Raw genomic sequence first — 18,233 nt, forward strand, 5'->3', positions numbered from 1 at the left:
AGGAGGAAGATTTCTAGCTAAATAGTGGCACTTAGAGGCAGGTTTACAAGGCAGGCCAGGGTCCCCCAGTACTCCTTGTCAGTCCACAGCTCCTGTTCACCCACTGCCCAGTTCCCTGTGGGCAAGCAGTGCCACTGGCACTAGGGAGGATAAGGTGTTGGCAGGGTTAAAAATATGAAATAAGGTTTACTGTGGAATGAGGATCTGTATTGAGAGTGCTATGTCATGGATTTAAAAAATGGAACTGTGAAGAAACCTCACTTCTCCTGCTCCAAAATGCATAGCAACTTCGGGCCAAGAACAACAAAAAGCAATCTTGTTGCAGAAGAATTCAACAGTTTCCCTAAGGCTTCTTTCACTTTTCTCTTAGGCAAGTTGCGCTGGCCTATGATGAAGACAGTAACCTGGAGCAGACAGAGCACATGCTTGGTTCAGTCCAGACACAAATGCTTGGATATGCGTTCAGATCTGTTCACTTGCCTCCTCTGCTCTCACAGTGAAATGACTGCCAAAGTATTTTTCACTGCCTTTGCATCTTCCAGCCAGTATTCTGAAATGCATTGTAAGGTTTTAATAAGCTCCCACAACCTACCTCCAGTGGAATAAATGGCTTTTAGCACTCCAAAAACTGAAACAGAGAGAGAAAGAAGTGACTTGGACCAGACCCACTAGCAAAACTACAGGGAAAACTGTAATGAACCCAATTTCATTTGACTTGAATTCAGCTAAGATCACCAGAATAACAGGCAGCACACGTCATCATCCACAGCTGGTGCATTTGACTTGATATTCTCCTATAATACACAGGCCACACGTCCCTGCAGATCAGAGGAGGGAATGTACATACACGCCTGTGAATAAAGGGGTGGGTGACGGTGGGTATTATGCCTCCTTATCCCACAAGGAAAGGTGGAGGGGGAAAAGAGTAAAACATCTCCCTTTCTCCATCGCTTTCAAAGGCTTGCTTCTGGCTTCATCACTGCTGACATGGTCAGGTGACGTAGCTACTTCAACAGGCTGCTTAAAACCAAGATATTCTTTATACTATCAGGACTGGAAATACTGCAGAGCCCAAGCAACTGCACCCATTTCCTTGCTGAATCACCATATTCCACATCACAGCAGGAGAAATCCCTCTTGTTAAAGGAGCATACGTGCCTCTCAGCATCACAGATGCAGCTGAAGGGTGACTGTTACCACTGGGGGCACAGAACGGGGATTTTACGCAGCCACAAAGAAGAAAGGAAGTTCGGTAAATGAACTATTAAATTAAAAGGAAAATTACCACTACAAAGGTCAAATGGTACTAGTACACATTTTTCCCCACTCCTTCCCCACTCCTCCTGTTCCTGCTCCCTCCCACCCAACTTCCTTCCTCTCCTCCCCCATGTAGCACCCCAGCCAACACAAGTCTAGGTAACAGGCAGATTAAAAACCATATTTGTTGCCATCTGCCTTAGTAGATAGTAGATGGCAGCGACAAATTCTGTGTCAAATTAACCACTGCTAAAACTGAAAGAAACACTAGTCCAAGGCATGAGTAGGGAGGCACATAGATGTGGTCAGGATGTTAAAGCAATATGTAAAAATAAATTGCAGTCGCTCAAGTTTGCCAAGGTAATTCAGTCTTGCCAAGCAAAATTGCAAATACAAGCCCCAAAATGACATGAACCTTCTGCAGTCCCTTAAAACCACCAATGTGAAGGTGACAATGATGGAAATATTATCCTCTGTCTACCCCCATCTCATCCTCACTCTTCCTGTTTACTCAAGAGATCACTACAGGAAAAAGTCTGAAGATGTGTAACACAAAAGCCATCCAACAACCTCTTTTGACGTGCTAGGGTTGGGCAAGGAAAGCTCTCTCCTCACTCAGATCAAAGTCAGGATCAAAGCGACCGAGTTAGCCTCATGGCAAGGGAGAGTCCCTGCTGTTTGCAGCTGGTGTGTCACCACCGGCCAGCTCAGCCACAGCAACCAGCTCTTACAATTTGGCATGCTGTGTGTGCAATTCCCCACCTTTATAAGCCAATAAACTAAAAAAAAAGTGGCAAAGATTTGATGTGGCCCCCCCAAAGGAGAGGGAAGTGCCTTATGGAGCAATATAACTTATAGAATCATAGAATGGTTTGGGTTGGAAGGGACCTCCCAGATCATCTGATTCCAAGCCAACTTTCAAATTATCTCATTCCTATGGCTGTGTGAAAGACTACTGAAACTACTGTAGAACTACAGTAGTGACTACTGGCACTGCTGAAACCTGCAGAACTGGGTCTGGTTAATAGCTCTGTCATTGATTGGTATATTGATTGTGGTAGATCTTTCCTAGGAAATCCCCGTTCTGCTCCGAGGAATAACAAACGCTGTGGCAGAGGCAAAGGCAGGCGATTCTGAAGTGTAAGTACTGAGCACTCAGCCAGATCAATCCCCAACACTTACCTGCCCATGGCAGGTTTGGCAGGCTACCCACATGCCACACAACAAAGAGATTTTTCTTCATGGAACACCTAGACTTCAGATTGCTCTGCCTTATCTCCCAGACACTGATTGCTAAATCAGAAGGAAGCCTGCTAATTACAGAGCACCCTGCTTTCTGTGGCTTTACCTTGAAAGTGACACAAACCAGCTCACTAAAGCACAAGACAATATACAGTCAACTCATGGCAAATGGGAGAAGATTTACTCCATACTGAGCTTCAAAGGAGACGTGAAGAATTGTCTCCTTGCTTTGGAGAGGAGAAAGTGCGCAGTTTTCAGAATGACTGTAGCTCCCTTGCACAACAGGGCCCACCAGTGCGGCCCTTGCCAAATTCAAACCACAGAGCTTAAAGGCATTATGGTGAGGAATCCAAACGAGTAATAACAGCTCTGATACTATGCTAAATGAGTAGCATCTGAAATGTACACAAAAGGATGAGAAGCTAAAACATTCAGTCGGTGGGAATTCACAGATTACCGTACGTGATGCTACCAAGCCCTAAAGGCTCGAAAATACTGGTTGCATAAATTGCATTATAAGATTTGGTTGTTGTTTTGGGGTTTTGTTTAATTTACTGTCAGATGACTGAATTCTAAGACCTGAAAGGATATCATCTCAGTTTATTTTTTGTAACACAGGAAGGTTAACTTCTTCATTAAGCTCTAGCTTTGTAGTTTAACCAAGATTTTTCTTCTAGAAAGACAATATGTTTGGGTTCAAAGTCTTAAAATGGAAATAGAAGCCAACTCATTTCTATGTTATTTGCCTGAATAACTAACTGCTCTCTGATAAAACATGATGTCTTTTAATTCCAGGCAGAGCTTGTTTAATCTCTTAAAGAATAAAAAAAGTTGCATCTTTTGATCTTGAAACTAATAGGGTTTTGTTGTTTTTTGAAAGAACATAAGAGATGTTAAAAAATCACATTTGGGAAAGGCTGAGAAAATTACAAATAGCTCAACTCACTGAGACCACATCCTTTGGAGCTTTGCTAAACAAATGCATTCCAGATTTGCAATTTTTTCCCCCACCTGTAATTTTATGTCCAAAACAGGCCTCAAAACAGCACAAAGCCATAAAAGAACAGTAATATCTGAGGCTGCCTGATACACGTTGCACATCACCACTTTCATCTGGCTTTCCCTCCAATGGAAATCCATATGATTGCAGCCTCACAGTGCTCACTACAGGACGAATTCTCCTCCTAAGAGCTGGTACTTCAGCTATGTACTGGCAGTCAGTGCCCTAACTAAAGGGTGTGAGAAACCAATTTCCAGTAATGAATCATAGAAGAAACTATATCAAAAGCAAGTAAAAAGTGTACTGGAGTATAAAGAACCAAAAAAAAAAAGTGTCAGAATACTGCATTGCACTATTTAGCTATGGGATAGGGATACGAAATGAAAAGTGATTAAGAAGCAATATGGGCGGCTGTATCCCTAAAGCAGACATGACACATCCTAACCCAACACCTGATGGGGCTAGCTAGCTCTCAGTTACTTGCAATGTTTTTGATGGGCAGACCAGAAAAGAATAAATAATGGTTTTTTGTTTGCTTTTGTGTGCACAAACACATGCTGTATATAATAGTATCAATGGACCAGATTTTTACTGGCTGTCACAGCTCGCGCAAGTCCAAAGAGTTGGAGAACAGCACAGATTTTCCAAGAAACTTTTCCTCACACTGGAAAATAACACAGAAGCTGCTCATTTCTCTCGCTCTATTTATCTGCTGTACAGGGGATAAACTATCGTCAATTTACTCAGTACAAAGTTTTTCATTTGCTTATTATTAATTGCAATACTATTGTTTGAGAGCCACACAAGTAGCTACAGGAAAGCAAAACTCGCAGAGCTTCCAGAGAAGCACATCTGAGTTAGCAGCTTTTCCAGATGTAGACAAAGACTTCATTCCATGGCCAGTATTTCTCATTCCATCCAAAATATTAAAGGAGCAGAGATGAATTAAAGACTTTCTCACCCCAGTAACGTTAGCATTAAAAAATGATCATATGATGTTTGCTCATACACTTAGGAGATGCCATTGCCAGAATTCTTTGATGCTCAGCATCAAACCCAGCTGCAACATAGCTCTGCAATAATTCCCACGTACATAATAGCCAACGTATTTAGCTTGGGCTGTTACAATAACCAGTATTGTTCACAATTGATGATAATAAGGTGTGACCACAATGATCATCATCATATCTGAATCAAAAAAAGTGCTAAGTAGGCCTGAACCAGAGGAATCTGTATGTCTGTTGTGGATGTCAGGGCTTCTGAACTTGGCCTCTAGAGGCTGTGAGTGGGCTGATCTCAGCAGAGCCGGAAACAGTTCTGCTCCTTGCAATGGTCTAGTCTAATCTGCAAAGCAATCTTTAAATTCTTTGCTTAAACCATATGGAATAAGAGAAGCTTCATTCATGGATCAACAGGACATTCCTACATACTTCCCCTAAAGTCCCATGAAGCTTTTGTGTAGTTTTTTGAAGCTTTTTCTGCTTTCTTTGAGTAGAAAAGGACCATGACTTATGGGTGGAAAAAAAGGATGAAACGTGTCTAAATGCCAAAATAGATTCTTCTCCTCACGGAGTATATTTTGTACACTGCCATTGTATATGGAGTATTTGCCTGTGTGACTAGGCAGCCAGACAAAAAAGCCTTCCACAGCCATAGCTGTTTTTTGATGGATGTATTCGGATGTGACCAAACTTGCAGGTGAAGTTAAGAAATGGAGCTGAGAACAAACGCAGGCTGCCAGGAGACAGTAATTAATTGAGCAAGGTTCCTTGGCTGTAACCAGCACAAACTGTGCTCCAGGGAAGAACCAGTGACAAGTACATTAGGGAGGCTGATCTGAGCTCCTTAAAATTGCCTACAACAACTTCCTTTGAGGGAAGCACCGCATCATCCACAACGTCCACAGAAATGATCTGCAGTATTTAAAAAACAGATTGGAAGACTTCTTTTTAGCACTCTTAGAGCTTTTCCTCCAAGGAAAATTCTGCTGTCCCTGTACCCAGAACTCCTGCCCACTTTCATCAGTGCCCAGGGAACAGGAAGAGGCAGGGAACACTGGGAGGCAGGATGACTTGGGAAGGAAAGATGCCGGCACCAAGTTCAGAGAGCACTCGGCAACTTCTCTGTTTCCTGTCAGGATGTGTCGCATCTCTTCACAAATGTGGTAGAGTGAGGTGGGCTGGCTGCCTTGCTTTAGCCCTGGTGGGGCTCTCTCACCCCCTCAGCAAAACGCACAAGGGGAAATTCCAGTTTCCCAGTCCTGTGGTGAGCTCAGACAAATATGTGTAGTGTGGTCCCTGCTGTGGTCCTTGACTACTGGCTCTAGAAACTCGAGTGGCACTCTGCATATTACTCAGCAGGGGCTGACAATGTTCGCATTTCACACAACCCTGGAAATAATGCTGGGTCACACCACAGGGAGAGGGGGGTTTCCTTCCATCCCCATCTCTGCCTCTCCTGTACAGCAACCAGACAAACGGTCACATTGGGTATACGGGCAGTGGGACAGAACATCTGACATTGCCTGGGGATGTCAGTGCTTCCCTACAGAGGACACACAGTTACCACCCCAAAGGGTGATTTCCTTCCTATTACCACCATGACGGTGTTCAGTCCATGTTTTTTCTTGAAGACTCTGACTCCCTGTTCAGGAATAGATTAAGCAAGGAATAAATGCTTCACACCCACCCTCACTCTATGATCCTGATGACATTATTATGAGCCCTTGGAAATACAGGCAGTTACTTCACATATCTCCCCTAGTGCCAGTACATGCACCATGCTCCTGCTCAGATGGCTTTCCTTCCTAGAACTGTCTCTAATCATCCCAATGCAACCTTCCAAAATTAGCTTGAGTGATGAGCTGCTCTGTCAGTGCACCTCCAGACAGACAGCACCAATCCGTCCGTTCATGCTCAGAGACTTCGCAAGCAGCAGGTTCTTCCTTCCACCCGGAGGCAGGAAAAGGTTTTGTGTTTCCCTCCCATCTGTTAACCACAGTCAGTGTGGACCATGCAGTTGAAGTAGAGGGCAGCTCATTCAGAGGCCTTTATCCACCTGATGCATTTTGCCAGGACTCAAGCAAATGGGCAATGTTACTCTGCGCAAGTTATCCCCTTCTCAGGTTCTCTCTTCCACCTCCTCTAGGTAACGCAGGCTGAGCCTTAGGAACTGTTCCCTTGGGGAACATTTTTCCTGGGACATGTGTGTAAAATGCCTCATTTCCACTAGGGGAAAAAAAAAAGTTTTGGCTTCAGAATTCTTCTTTCTAGAAAATGGAAATGCCATATTCCTGGTTAGGTTCTCCAAGGTAGACACATGCCAGTTTCTTGAAGTACTTTTACTTTAGGTCAGTTTACTACTCAGCTGCATCAACTTGAAAGGCTTTGGTGAAACACCAGAGCTGCCATCTAAGTGCCTTACTCACCTGCCCACCTCTATGAGCAGGGCTTTGTATCGGACAAATTCTCCCTGACTTCACCACAGCCTCCTCTCCAGTGGCACCAGCACGTGACATCACAGGGACTGCATGGCTCCCAAATATCAATCCCCATACACCCCATCTATTAGAGCATGCTAAAGCAAATTAAGGGAGAAGGCTCCAGCTAGGATGTCGCAACATGCTGACATTTTCCTTAAGTGCAAAGAGAAGTAACTAGGCAGTTTTCAAGTAATTCTGTTGACATCCTGATTCCACAAATAGTACTGGGATTGTTTATTCCCAGTGCAAGATAAAAATAGCATATTTAAACATTCATATTTTCCATGGGAGGAGAGTAGATTTTTTTGCAGCCTCTCCAATACCTTCTATTTTTATAGCATGAATCATACCTGCCTTATTTAGTGAAAGACTGCATTCTCCAACAAGCAGGAGACACCACCAGGACCATCCTCTGGGAACGCGGTTTCCCAGATATTCTTACCAAAAGCAAGCACTGACCTACCTTGGATGAGGCAAACAACAAGTGGTCTATGCCTAAGAGATCTCACTATGTTTCCCCTATGCAAGTTGAGCCATCTGACCTGCACTGCAAAAGGACTGCACCTTTCCGTAACAAAAATTTCTCTAAAATTCAAGGGTGCCAAAGAGAAAAAAAAATAAATTGCACCTACTGTTCAAGCTCTGCTTACATAGACTGTCCTGGAATATTTCACCAGCAATTTGAGTAGTGGAATAACACACTGCAAGTACCAACAGGCATCACACCTTAGCAGTGGAAGGACGTCACATCAGAAAAGCCAAAAAATTGTTTCCTTTCAAAGCCTAAATTTATTAAGAAGCCAGAAATATATAAGGTAGGAACATTAAGAAAGGAAGGAAACATAGGTGGAAGACAGCAGAAAGCAACCAACACCACAGCAATGTGACACTTAGCATTATAAGGTGGCTGTATAATTCTGGTTTAATGTTCAACATCCTATACAGAATGATATTTTGACACATCTCCTTCCAAGGAACCATATTTGTCAACACCTTCTGTGAGCTTGTAGCAGTAACTAACTGCTTCCATAAAGTACCCACATCCACGTAAAGCAGACAAATGTGATGGTGTCCAAGAGATCAACTAAGTGGCATGCCCCAAGTCCTTCAGTTCAGTGGTGGGCAGAGCAAAGATTTCCCAGCTCCCAGTGGAATTCCTTAATTCATTCCTACAGCCTCAAGAAAGTAGCATTCTACAGCGGGTGGGAGGGCTGGGAAGAAGCAAACAGCCATCACAGAAGAATTTGAGTCAGATACTTTCTGCACTGCAAGTGTACAGGAAGACTCAACATGAGCACAAGGTCAAATCATCAAAATTCCACTAATAAAAGATCAGATCCTCTGTAGAGCAAATTAGCACAGCTGTGTGTACTTCAACAGCAACTTTATCACCACCAGCTTTTTTCGTCTGCAACTTGACAACTATAGATGTCCCTGGTCAGGTAGAAATGCTGGGCAATAAGTTGAACAGAAAAGATGCAAAAAAATGAAGCCTACTTTGGGCTCCATATTGGAAATGCAAATTCATATTACACACGTTACAAACACAAATTGCTGGTGTGAGTCAGACGATACTCCAGAGAGCAGATAAAGCTACACACCACCCTCCACCCACATCAGAGGTAGCAAACAGACCTTTTGGCTAAAATCTAAGAGCACAGCTGTGCTTTCTAGCCCTTGCAAAGTAGAGATTTCACCCTGGCATATAACTTTTCATCCCACATTTAGCTTCCTTGACTCCCTATGCTGCTCCATCCAGCTTTGTGAGACAGCCAGAGATCCTGTAATTTGCACGTGTCTGTCCAGCAGAAAATCTCATCATCCTGATTTCACTTTGACCGAAGTAGTCCAAGTAATAGGAGTCCACTCAGAGGGCAAAGAATTCCCTTGAAGCTACCTTCAAACTGAGCAGCAGAGTTAAACACCAAATACAGCACTTGGAAGTGCAGGACTGAGCAAAGCACCCCATGCAAGACCACAGCTGGGAATGGCACATGTAAGTACATCTCCCTGCACACTTGTGCTATTGCAGTGAGGATCTACTTTGTTGTCTTGGCCATCACGACAGGCAAAGCAGTCATCTTTCTGCATTGCGGTCTCCTAATAGAAAAGGGAGAAGTGTTTGCAAACAGCTATACACTGTTCATCACCGTGGATGTGTGTAAGAAGAGCTACACAAGATCAAACAGTAAAGGGCAGTTGAGGCGAGAAGTGTGCCTCTAGCAGTAAGTAGCACTGAGTGCTTCAGAAGAATTATCAGGATTAGGGTACATGTACAGGTCATCCTTCCACATATCTTAGTTTTAGCAAGAAACTATTGTTTAGGATGATCCTAACAGGAAAGTAAATCAGGATTCATTGGGTTAAGAACTTCTCAACCTCCACGAGTTAGATCTTAACATGTTAACTCTATATAAATGAGGCAGTTAGATTACCAGTTTAATCATGCATTCCTGATAAGTCTTGCACCTTTTCCTATAAACATCCCACGGCAAGATGACCACATCCTCCTTAAGCCATAAAAGATAACAGGCACACCAACCCTACTTCCCAAGAGCTGATAAATTACAGCACAGGTTCAGAGAACCAAGGAATACGCACCACTGTTCCCTGAGAGAGCAGTTATTATCCCAGAGAGAGCAGGACAGCATGCAAATAGGGGAAATCTGCCTTCTCTTGTGGGTAAAACCACAAAAACTTTGTGAGGCTTCCTTTTCCTTCCTTCTTCCTCTAACTCTGCCCACATATAGCTTGTGTAATCCAAGCACAAAGACAAGGAACAGAAAACAACTGAGCACTACAAGGAATCCTCTCAAACTAATGCTGAAAGCACTCTGCAAAACCTAAAACATTAAAACAGTTGTAGGCTGATTAACAGGCAATGCCTATTAACAGGCAGCAGCTGTCATTGCCTTGCTAAAAGAGATCTCCTGGCTTAGTCTGAACACATGCTCAGCTCTACTCAGTTCCTCTCCTCTGAGATGCTCTTTTTCTGGATCCCAGTGCTCATGCTCCAAGCTCGATGCATGGAAGGAGGGCAGGGAGTGGGGAGACCACCTCTTTTTCAAATTTCCCTGGAGACCTTAGTCTGTCTTGATTTTCCATCCACCTTTGTAGGCAACGCTTGTGTAACCTTTGCTAGCATTTCCTGGGTCACTGTACCAAGCTCCTCCAGAGGAAAGGAGGTAGCAGGTCATGGTGGTCAGACGTCTCTCAGTAAGCCAAGACTTTTCTTCGAAGCTGTCCACATAATGTCACTGTCCAACACATTGCTCTCAACTTTTACATAAACGGTGTTCTTCATCCAGGGCAGCTACTCTGTCTAGTCCAATATCCTGTTTCTGACAGAGGTAAGACATGGATTCTTCTGGAGGAACATATAAAGGTAAAAATATATAGAAGGAACCTCAGCAAAGTTTGCGGACTTGCAGAGCTGAGGACTGTCAGTCTTGGAGCTATTTATTTTTTTTAATCTAATCTATTCCTAATTACACAATTCCTCTTTTGCCAGTGGTCTGACACCATGTACACTGCTTCTTGACCCACATCTGGAAGGAGAGACTTCTACCAACAAAAATGACAATGGTACAGATACCCAACTCATGACAATGTCTCTAGGAGGAGCAAAGTCTAACCCTGTCCGAGGCAGATCTCAGCACCCTGACATCCTGTACTTTTCCAGTCACATCTCTGCTAGTGCTTGTGAATCTCTCCTGTTAAGGAAGACCCACAAAAAGACAGGGAGCAGTTGAGCAGTGAGCACATCCTCCTGCTTATCCTGGGGCGCCAGCTGAGAGCATCCAATATTGGCTCCAGTGCTTCTGGGGATCCCCACTTCTGGGGAAACACCTACTATTCCTAGCTCACTTGTGATACTTCCTGCTCACAGTCAAGCTGCACTAAGAAGTACTGACTACATAACTATCATCACACAACTGACAAGCTCACTTGTGTGCTTCAAGGGATTTGCAGCCGATTTGTAGTCAAGGATTGGCAGCTTTTGGGAAGGAGGGGATGGAGGACACAATGGTGCACATCCCTTGTGCTGGTGCTAGGGATCAGACAAAGCTCACAGCCCTTTTGAGGTCTGCTTCTTTGCATGGAAACTCTGGACCTGCTGCTCATCCTCCCAAGGTCTCTGTGTTGCTTGGGCTGCAAATGAAAAGTGGAAGCTAGAGAGACCCAGGGCCTCCTCACCCATATAGGACAGAAGATGGAAAAAATTTCTGTACAGATGTGCCTTGGTAAGAAGATGAGTTCTCTTATGAGGCACTAGGAAGAAATCCCAACAGGTAGAATGAGCAACATGCAGAGCTGTCTGGGGGCATACTGGAGTCCAGGAGTATATTTCACCATAACCAGCATTAGCAACAGAGGGTAGCAGTTTTGACAAGTAGCAGAGTTCATGTATGTTTAGGCTGGAGCACCGCCACCAAGTCCAGAGCCCTAATAAGCAGCACAGCACTGGAGCAGCAGAACATGCCTGAAGGATACTGGCAAATTAAAAACAACAAAACAATTTGACTTTCTTAGGAAATTTCATATGAAAGTGAATACAAGAGTTTGAGTTCTAAAGAACACAGCACTCCCTTTTCTGATGCTGTAGTGTAGGAAAATGCTTTGGATTTCATTCATAAGTAATGTTCTCTCTTCCGTGTAATACAGCCCAAGATAACATTACACACTAATCAGCATTGTTTTAGGAACTACTGAGGAAATCCCAGAGGAATAGCAATACAATTACCGCAGCTGGTTTTGGTTTCAATGAGAAACCAACTAAAAAGAGGATTGAAGTTGTATAGAGGAAACTGAATATGTTGCAGAAGGAAGCTAAAACATGAGCACTTTTAACAAAGGCAGTAAACTGGAAGAAGCCAGAAGGAGAAGACTGTCTAAATTGAAAAGTCATTTGGCATATTTACATCTTGCTATAGATCAAATCAGAAGCTAATCTAGGTTTAAAGGTGCCTTATGAGTTGATTTTGGGAAAACCATCAGTGTGTCACTTGTGGTTACCACGACTTTTCAAGGCATTGCTTTGGGCTCTGTTCTGCCCAACCTACACGCAGCCCCAAATCACTTTGGAGAATGGCAGCATGATCAAGCACCATCACACCAGGAGCTCCAGCATCTCCACTGGCTAGAACAGAAGAGATGACTGCAGGAAATATTTGCTCTGGCTATACAGGAGATTGACCTCTGCCTGTGAGAAACTAAGTTGTGTTTTTGCAGTAGAGAACTGATTTTCTGTATTCCGAGGTAGTTGTGTAGTCATAATAAGGAGACATGCTAAGTAGATAAGTGGACAGTAGAAGGCCTCACTGTTCCAAAATAAGGTTGAAGCTTGAGAAAACCAGGATGAGCAGTGTGAGAACAGTAAAACAAAGATCACAAGTTCTCAAAACATAAGAAAGGAGAAATTAAAGGGTGGAAAAAAAGGAAAATTGTACATATATGGTATAGAGGAGCGTCAAGTAGCCTGTGAACCTGTAGTACTCAGCCAATGAGGAAACAGGGGAGGTGATCAGGTGTCGGGTAATAGGGAATAAAAGGTTATGATTTGTTTACTGAAGTGCGCTCCTAATTGACAGGACGCCCACCATTGCAATTGCGAATAAAATAGCTTCACAGAAGATCCTGTCTGAAGAAAATTATTTGAGATTTTTCTTGCAATTTGGGGACTCATCTGGGATCTTGTCACCTGCTGAAGATTTCTTGCCACCACAGACAGGAAGGCACACCCCGCTGATTTCAGCGGTCCCGTCAGGGGTGGTGGGTTGTCTTGGTACGGCTGGCAAAGGACCGAGATGTTAATCTGAAGACAGGCTCTGCGAAGCTCTGGGGAGAAAGGAGGCCAGCACTGACATACACAGACACAGCTCAGAGATAGTTCAGCCCGGATCGGGAACAGGCACAGGGATTACTGCTGATAACCTGGACCAGGAAGCCGTGCACAGACCAAGGTAAGGGAAACTTTACCGTATCTTGCCTCGGGTTGGGTTCAGGGAGACTCTTGTGTGGAGTGTGAATGAGACGCACTTATAGTGCGAAGCGAGTGTGGAGTCCCGATCCGCGAGGTTCTATAGTCCCGCAAGGGGACTAACAAAGTCCCCTCGGCTGGAAAGGAACGAAGCGAAAGAGAGTCTCGGGGGTTTGGGCCCTTAGGTGTACAGTACCCCAAGCACGGTGAAGTGAGGTGCTCGGCAGTACACCCTACCTCTGTCCTAATCCTAGGTGAAGGCGTGTGGTACCCTCTGGGTGGTAAAGTCCACAGCAGCACACCAGTAAGAGCTGGGGATTAAGGGTTCCAAGAGTCAGCAGGGTGGGGTTGGAGACCCTGGGATTGTGCCTAAAGATAGCCCTTTGGAGAAAATGATAAGGATTTAGAAAAACAACCCAAAAACTAGGGAAAATGATTTTAAAATATATAATTATAAAATGGTTTGATATTGTGTAATTGTCTGGCCTAAAAAGCTAATAAAAGGAACTTCAGTATTTTGGCTAAAATACGTGTCTGATGAAAATTCAGGCTTGAAATTTATATGTCAACAATAAGGTTCTGTTTTCAGAGAAGGAATCAAGTTATGCTCCCTATAATCCTAACATTGCACCGGAGGCAGCGGCAGCTGCTCCAGGAGGGGAGACAGGGACTGCAATTGATGCTGTCCCTGGAGAAGTCGCACCGGGGAGCACGGAGCTGCAGGAGTGGAGCCGGGGGGGGGTCCTGGTGGGGCCTCGGGGCTGTGCAGGGCCAACGCCACTCCCCCCTTACCAGCAGAGAGGTTAGGAGTTTTAAGAAGGAAATGGAAGTCTTTAATTGAGGGCCTAGCAGAACAGTCAAATCCCTTTTTAAGGCCTCATTTGTATTCCTGGGGGGGAAATGTCAATCTTGAGTATGTTATTCACTGGAGAAGAACGTTTAGGAGGGGAATGATTTACCATGCAGCTATGCAAGAATGGGAAAGAACTAACACACACCCCCGGACCGAGAGTAATTCTGATAGAGCAGCAATATCCACTTATCTAACTGCGATAATAACAACCCACAACATAGAAATCCTATGAGAGACTTGGGGTCACAATCAGAAAGTACTTGGGGATGAATCCTGAGGACCCAGTAGCCCATGGGCCCTTTAAAGTCCGTTTTGCCATTAAAGCCTAGCCAGATATGCAGAAAAAGCTCCAGAAGGTGGGAGGATGGAGTGAACAGTGTGGGTAGTATGAAGGTGTATGCCAGGAGGGGAGATGAGAAGGAAAAGCAGATAGCGAAACAAATGGTATTTATTCACAGCGCACGGGGTAGTGAGGCAGGGGGGGAGATAAAGGGCCCAGGATGGAAAGGAGAGGAAGAGAGACTGAGGAATAGCAGACAAGGAAAGCTACCTGTGTTGCAGCCTAAATCCTAGCAGGGACAGGCTTTGAGAAGATGTTTTAAGTGTGGCCAGGCCAGCCACTTCAAATAGGAGTATCCAGAGCGGAAGAAGGAGAAGAGATTGCTGTTATAAATTCAGAATAGGGGAGTCAGGGCTTCTCAGAAAGCTAATTCCATGATAAATGAAAAAGCGTACCTCAATGGGGATCACTCTACAATTATCGTTACAGGCAAAACAGACTTAGCATAGGAAGATTAATAAAATTTATTACCTATTGCTGACAGGCCATAGTGGTGAGAAACAAATAAACAAGCTGGGGGCACCTTCTCCCATTCACTCTCTTCCACCTCTTCCCTGCCCTGAGTGGCATGGAGGGGGGGCCGGGAGTGGGGGCTGCAGTCAGCTCATGGTGCTTCGTTTCCACTGCTCCTTCATGATCACCCTCCCCCCTGCTCTGTTGTGGGGTGCCGACCTTCCTGGGCTGGTCCTGTGTGGGTTTCTCCACGGACAGCGAAAAACGGGCTCTTTGGGAGCTGCTCTGGTGTGGGGTCCCTCTCATGGGGTACCGACCTTCCTGGGCTGTTCCTAAATGGGCTGCAGCACGGAAATCTGCTCCACTGTGGTACACCATGGGCTGCGGGGGGGGTCTGCCTTCCCCACCAGGGGCCACCCTGTGGGCCGCAGGGGGGCTTTGGCTCCAGGACCTGGAGCACCTCTGCACTGCACTCCCCCTCCTCTGCACTGACCTTGGTGTCTGCAGGGAGGTTTCTCACTCCTCACTCCACTCTCCCAGCTGCTGTTGTGCAGCAGTTGTTTTTTTTTTTGTTTTTGGTTTTTTTTTTTTTTTTTTTTAATCTTTTCTTGGATGTGCTCTCCTAGAGATTTAAACTGCATTGCTCATGGCTTGGCTCTGGGCAGCAGTGGGCCCCTTTGGAGCTGGCTGAAACGGGCCCTTATCTGACATGGGGCAGCTGCTGGATTCTTCTCACAGCGGCTAGCACTGCAGCCCCCCCACTACCAGAACCTTGCCATGTGAACCCAGCGCACTGAGGCAGCTAGTTCATTACTGGCCTGTAAAGTATCAAGGCTTAAATTAACTAATAAAACCCTAAATGTGATGGGGGTAGAAGGGACTGGGATAACAGTACTACTTTTTGGGCACACCAAGCTGAGACTAGGGATAGAATGATCACTGGGCAATTATTGTGTGCACCTGAGGCAGAGACTAACTTGTTAGGAAAGGATTTGATAATGAAATGGGGCATTCAAATAATAAATTGTTAGGCTGGAATAACAGTATTATTAATGGGGTGCTCTCAGACCCTGAGAGCAAAGATATACTTGCTTTTGAGTAGAAAGACCCTGAAATGGGGCAGAAGCAGCAATACAGATGGATAATTTTACCTCAGGGGTTTACAGGGCCACTAATTTATTTGGGCAAGTTCTAGGACAAATTTTGGAGTAATTTCAACCTCCAAAGGAGGTGTTACTGTTACAATATGTGGATGATCTTTTATTGTCAGGGCAGGAAAAAACAGTTGTGAAGGAAGACACTAACAAGCTGTTCGACTTTCTGAGAAAACAGGGCTTGAAAGTATTGGAAAATAAATTAAAATTTGTAGAAAGTCAAATATTTAGGGCATCTAGTGTCTGAGGAGGAACGAAGAACAAATCCAGAGGGGATTCAGGGAATTGTTGAGCTACCCCTACCCACAACTAAAAAGAACTGAAAAGTTTTAACAGAAAGAGGTTTTTAAGGAATTAGGAGTCACGAAGTCCAAAGGAAAACAGATACTCCCTGATGGGAGAGAAATGCTGAATAAAGTACTAATGAGGCAAATATTAACTGTTTTACATCAAGAGGGTCACTGGGGAATTTAAGCAATGTGTGATGCAGTGCTATGGAAATATGCATGTGTAGGAATATATATATATTCTGGCTGAACAAGTACATAGGAGTTGTGTAGTATGTCAAAAGGTAAATAGGAAAATTATCTGCAGTCAGCTCAAAGGGGGCGAGAACCAGGAATTCAACGCTTCCAAAATGTACAGGTAGATTTTACAGAATTCCTTACAGTAGGTAGATTTAAATACTCATTAGTCTTAGTAGATCCATTTGTCAGGGTGGGTGGAAGCTTTCCCTTCAGTATCTGCTAGTGTGAACATAGTAACTAAAGTAATTCTAGAACAAATAAATCCCAGGTACGGAATTGTTGAAAATATTGACTCTGATCAAAGAAATCACTTTATGTCAGAAATATTGCAAGGGCTAATGTGAACTCCAGGAATTAAGTGGAAATTTCACACTCCTTGGCGTCCCTCCTCTTCTGGAAGGGTGGAGAGGATCAGACAGTAAGGAAGCAATTGACTAAGTTCTGGAAACTCAGCTTCCCCAAACAAAGTGCTTACCTTTGGCACTTCTCCGAATTCAAATTGCACCAAGAAAGATGTGGAAGTTTCACCATATGAAATATTATTTGGATTGCTGTACATGGACAAAGGGAATGAATTACCTTAATTCGAGACAAAAGATGCTTTTCTTAAGAACTATATACTCAGGCTGTCATCCTCTTTGTTATCTCTCAGGACCTGTGCATCATTAGCTCAAACCCCACCCTTGGAAGTCCTGATCCATCCATTCCGAGCAGGAAATTGGGATCTGATGCGAACATAGAGAGAATTGAAACTGCAACCTTAGTGGGACGGACTGTTCCAAGTGCTCCTGACTACTGAGACAACAGTAAGACCAGCTGAGAAAGGGTGGACTCACACCTGGGTAAAAGCATCAGTTAACCCTGAGAGACTGCATTAACAAAGACTTTTAAGGTTAAAACTGTTAAAACTATCTATTGTAAACCTTTAACTTCTCCTTAGAGGAATTCTTAATGAATTAATGAGTAAAAGGGATTGAATTACACAGAATTGGAGTGTTTCCAGGGAACGCTCTCTGGAAGCAGGAGAAAAAGAGAGGAGGGTATTTAATCCCCACCAGAAGAATCCTTATTAGTTTGTGATTTTTATTGTTTTTCTTAATTATTATAGGGGTTCTTGTCTGAAGAAAATTGAGATTTTTCTCACATGACGACTTCAAGAGTCAAAGGCTTTTATATCCTGAAACACAACACCATGGACAGACACCACGCATTTTCCCTAATCACACAGGGAGCGGTGAAGAGCCTGTCTACACAGAGCACACGCCTACACAGAGCGCTGGAAACCCTGCAAGCGGTGCCAGAACACCACCACTTTAGCACCTTTCTCTGGTCAGCAGTGTGCAGGACAAGCCAGATGCAGAGCAGCAGTGGGACGCAGGTGCAGCTCTGCCACATGGGAGCACACATCTGGCAGGCAGCTGGATGTCCCCCAGCTTGAGAGGATGAGGAGGGGTGAGCCAGAGCCTCAGCTCTCACTGGAGCTGCACCAGCACCCATGGAGAGGGCCATGGGTCTATGCCTACAAAGAAAGCAAGTAGCCTCCCACGATTTCCAGATAATTTAATGCACGTCACTTAATAGAGATACAACTGTGTAGATAAAAGATAATGACAAAAAAACAGGTAAATTGGAAAAGCAGCTAGACTCTGCAAGCTGCCTGGCAGCAGAGCTGCCAGGTCTCACAACCCTCAGGAGGTGGCACAAGTAAGTAATGCACCTGTCAGGGACAACTTTTGGAAGTCTTGCCCACAAGATAACCCACAGGCTGGGAAATCTGAGCCAAGGTTTCCTACCAGGTGATGGCCTTATTAACCAGTAATTGATAAGATGCAGAAATGAACTGGCAGGGATTGAAAGTCATGTATTTAATGGGCAAGAAGTCAAAGAAAGGACATCACATCCATGAGAGGAGACTAGAGCTTTTTTCCTTTGCACAACTGCCATAG

General features: G+C 44.4%; 1 long non-coding RNA gene across 1 annotated transcript; it reads left to right on the forward strand.

Annotated features, from left to right (window-relative positions):
- The first annotated feature begins 11,902 nt into the window (after positions 1-11,902).
- On the forward strand, positions 11,903-17,791 carry LOC106041574 (uncharacterized). The gene is made up of 3 exons (XR_001210528.3): positions 11,903-12,943; positions 16,940-17,179; positions 17,396-17,791. It is a non-coding gene; the product is annotated as an uncharacterized lncRNA (long non-coding RNA).
- The last annotated feature ends 442 nt before the right edge of the window (positions 17,792-18,233 follow it).

Source organism: Anser cygnoides, chromosome 8 (assembly GCF_040182565.1).
Source record: "Anser cygnoides isolate HZ-2024a breed goose chromosome 8, Taihu_goose_T2T_genome, whole genome shotgun sequence".
Lineage (NCBI taxonomy): Eukaryota > Metazoa > Chordata > Aves > Anseriformes > Anatidae > Anser > Anser cygnoides.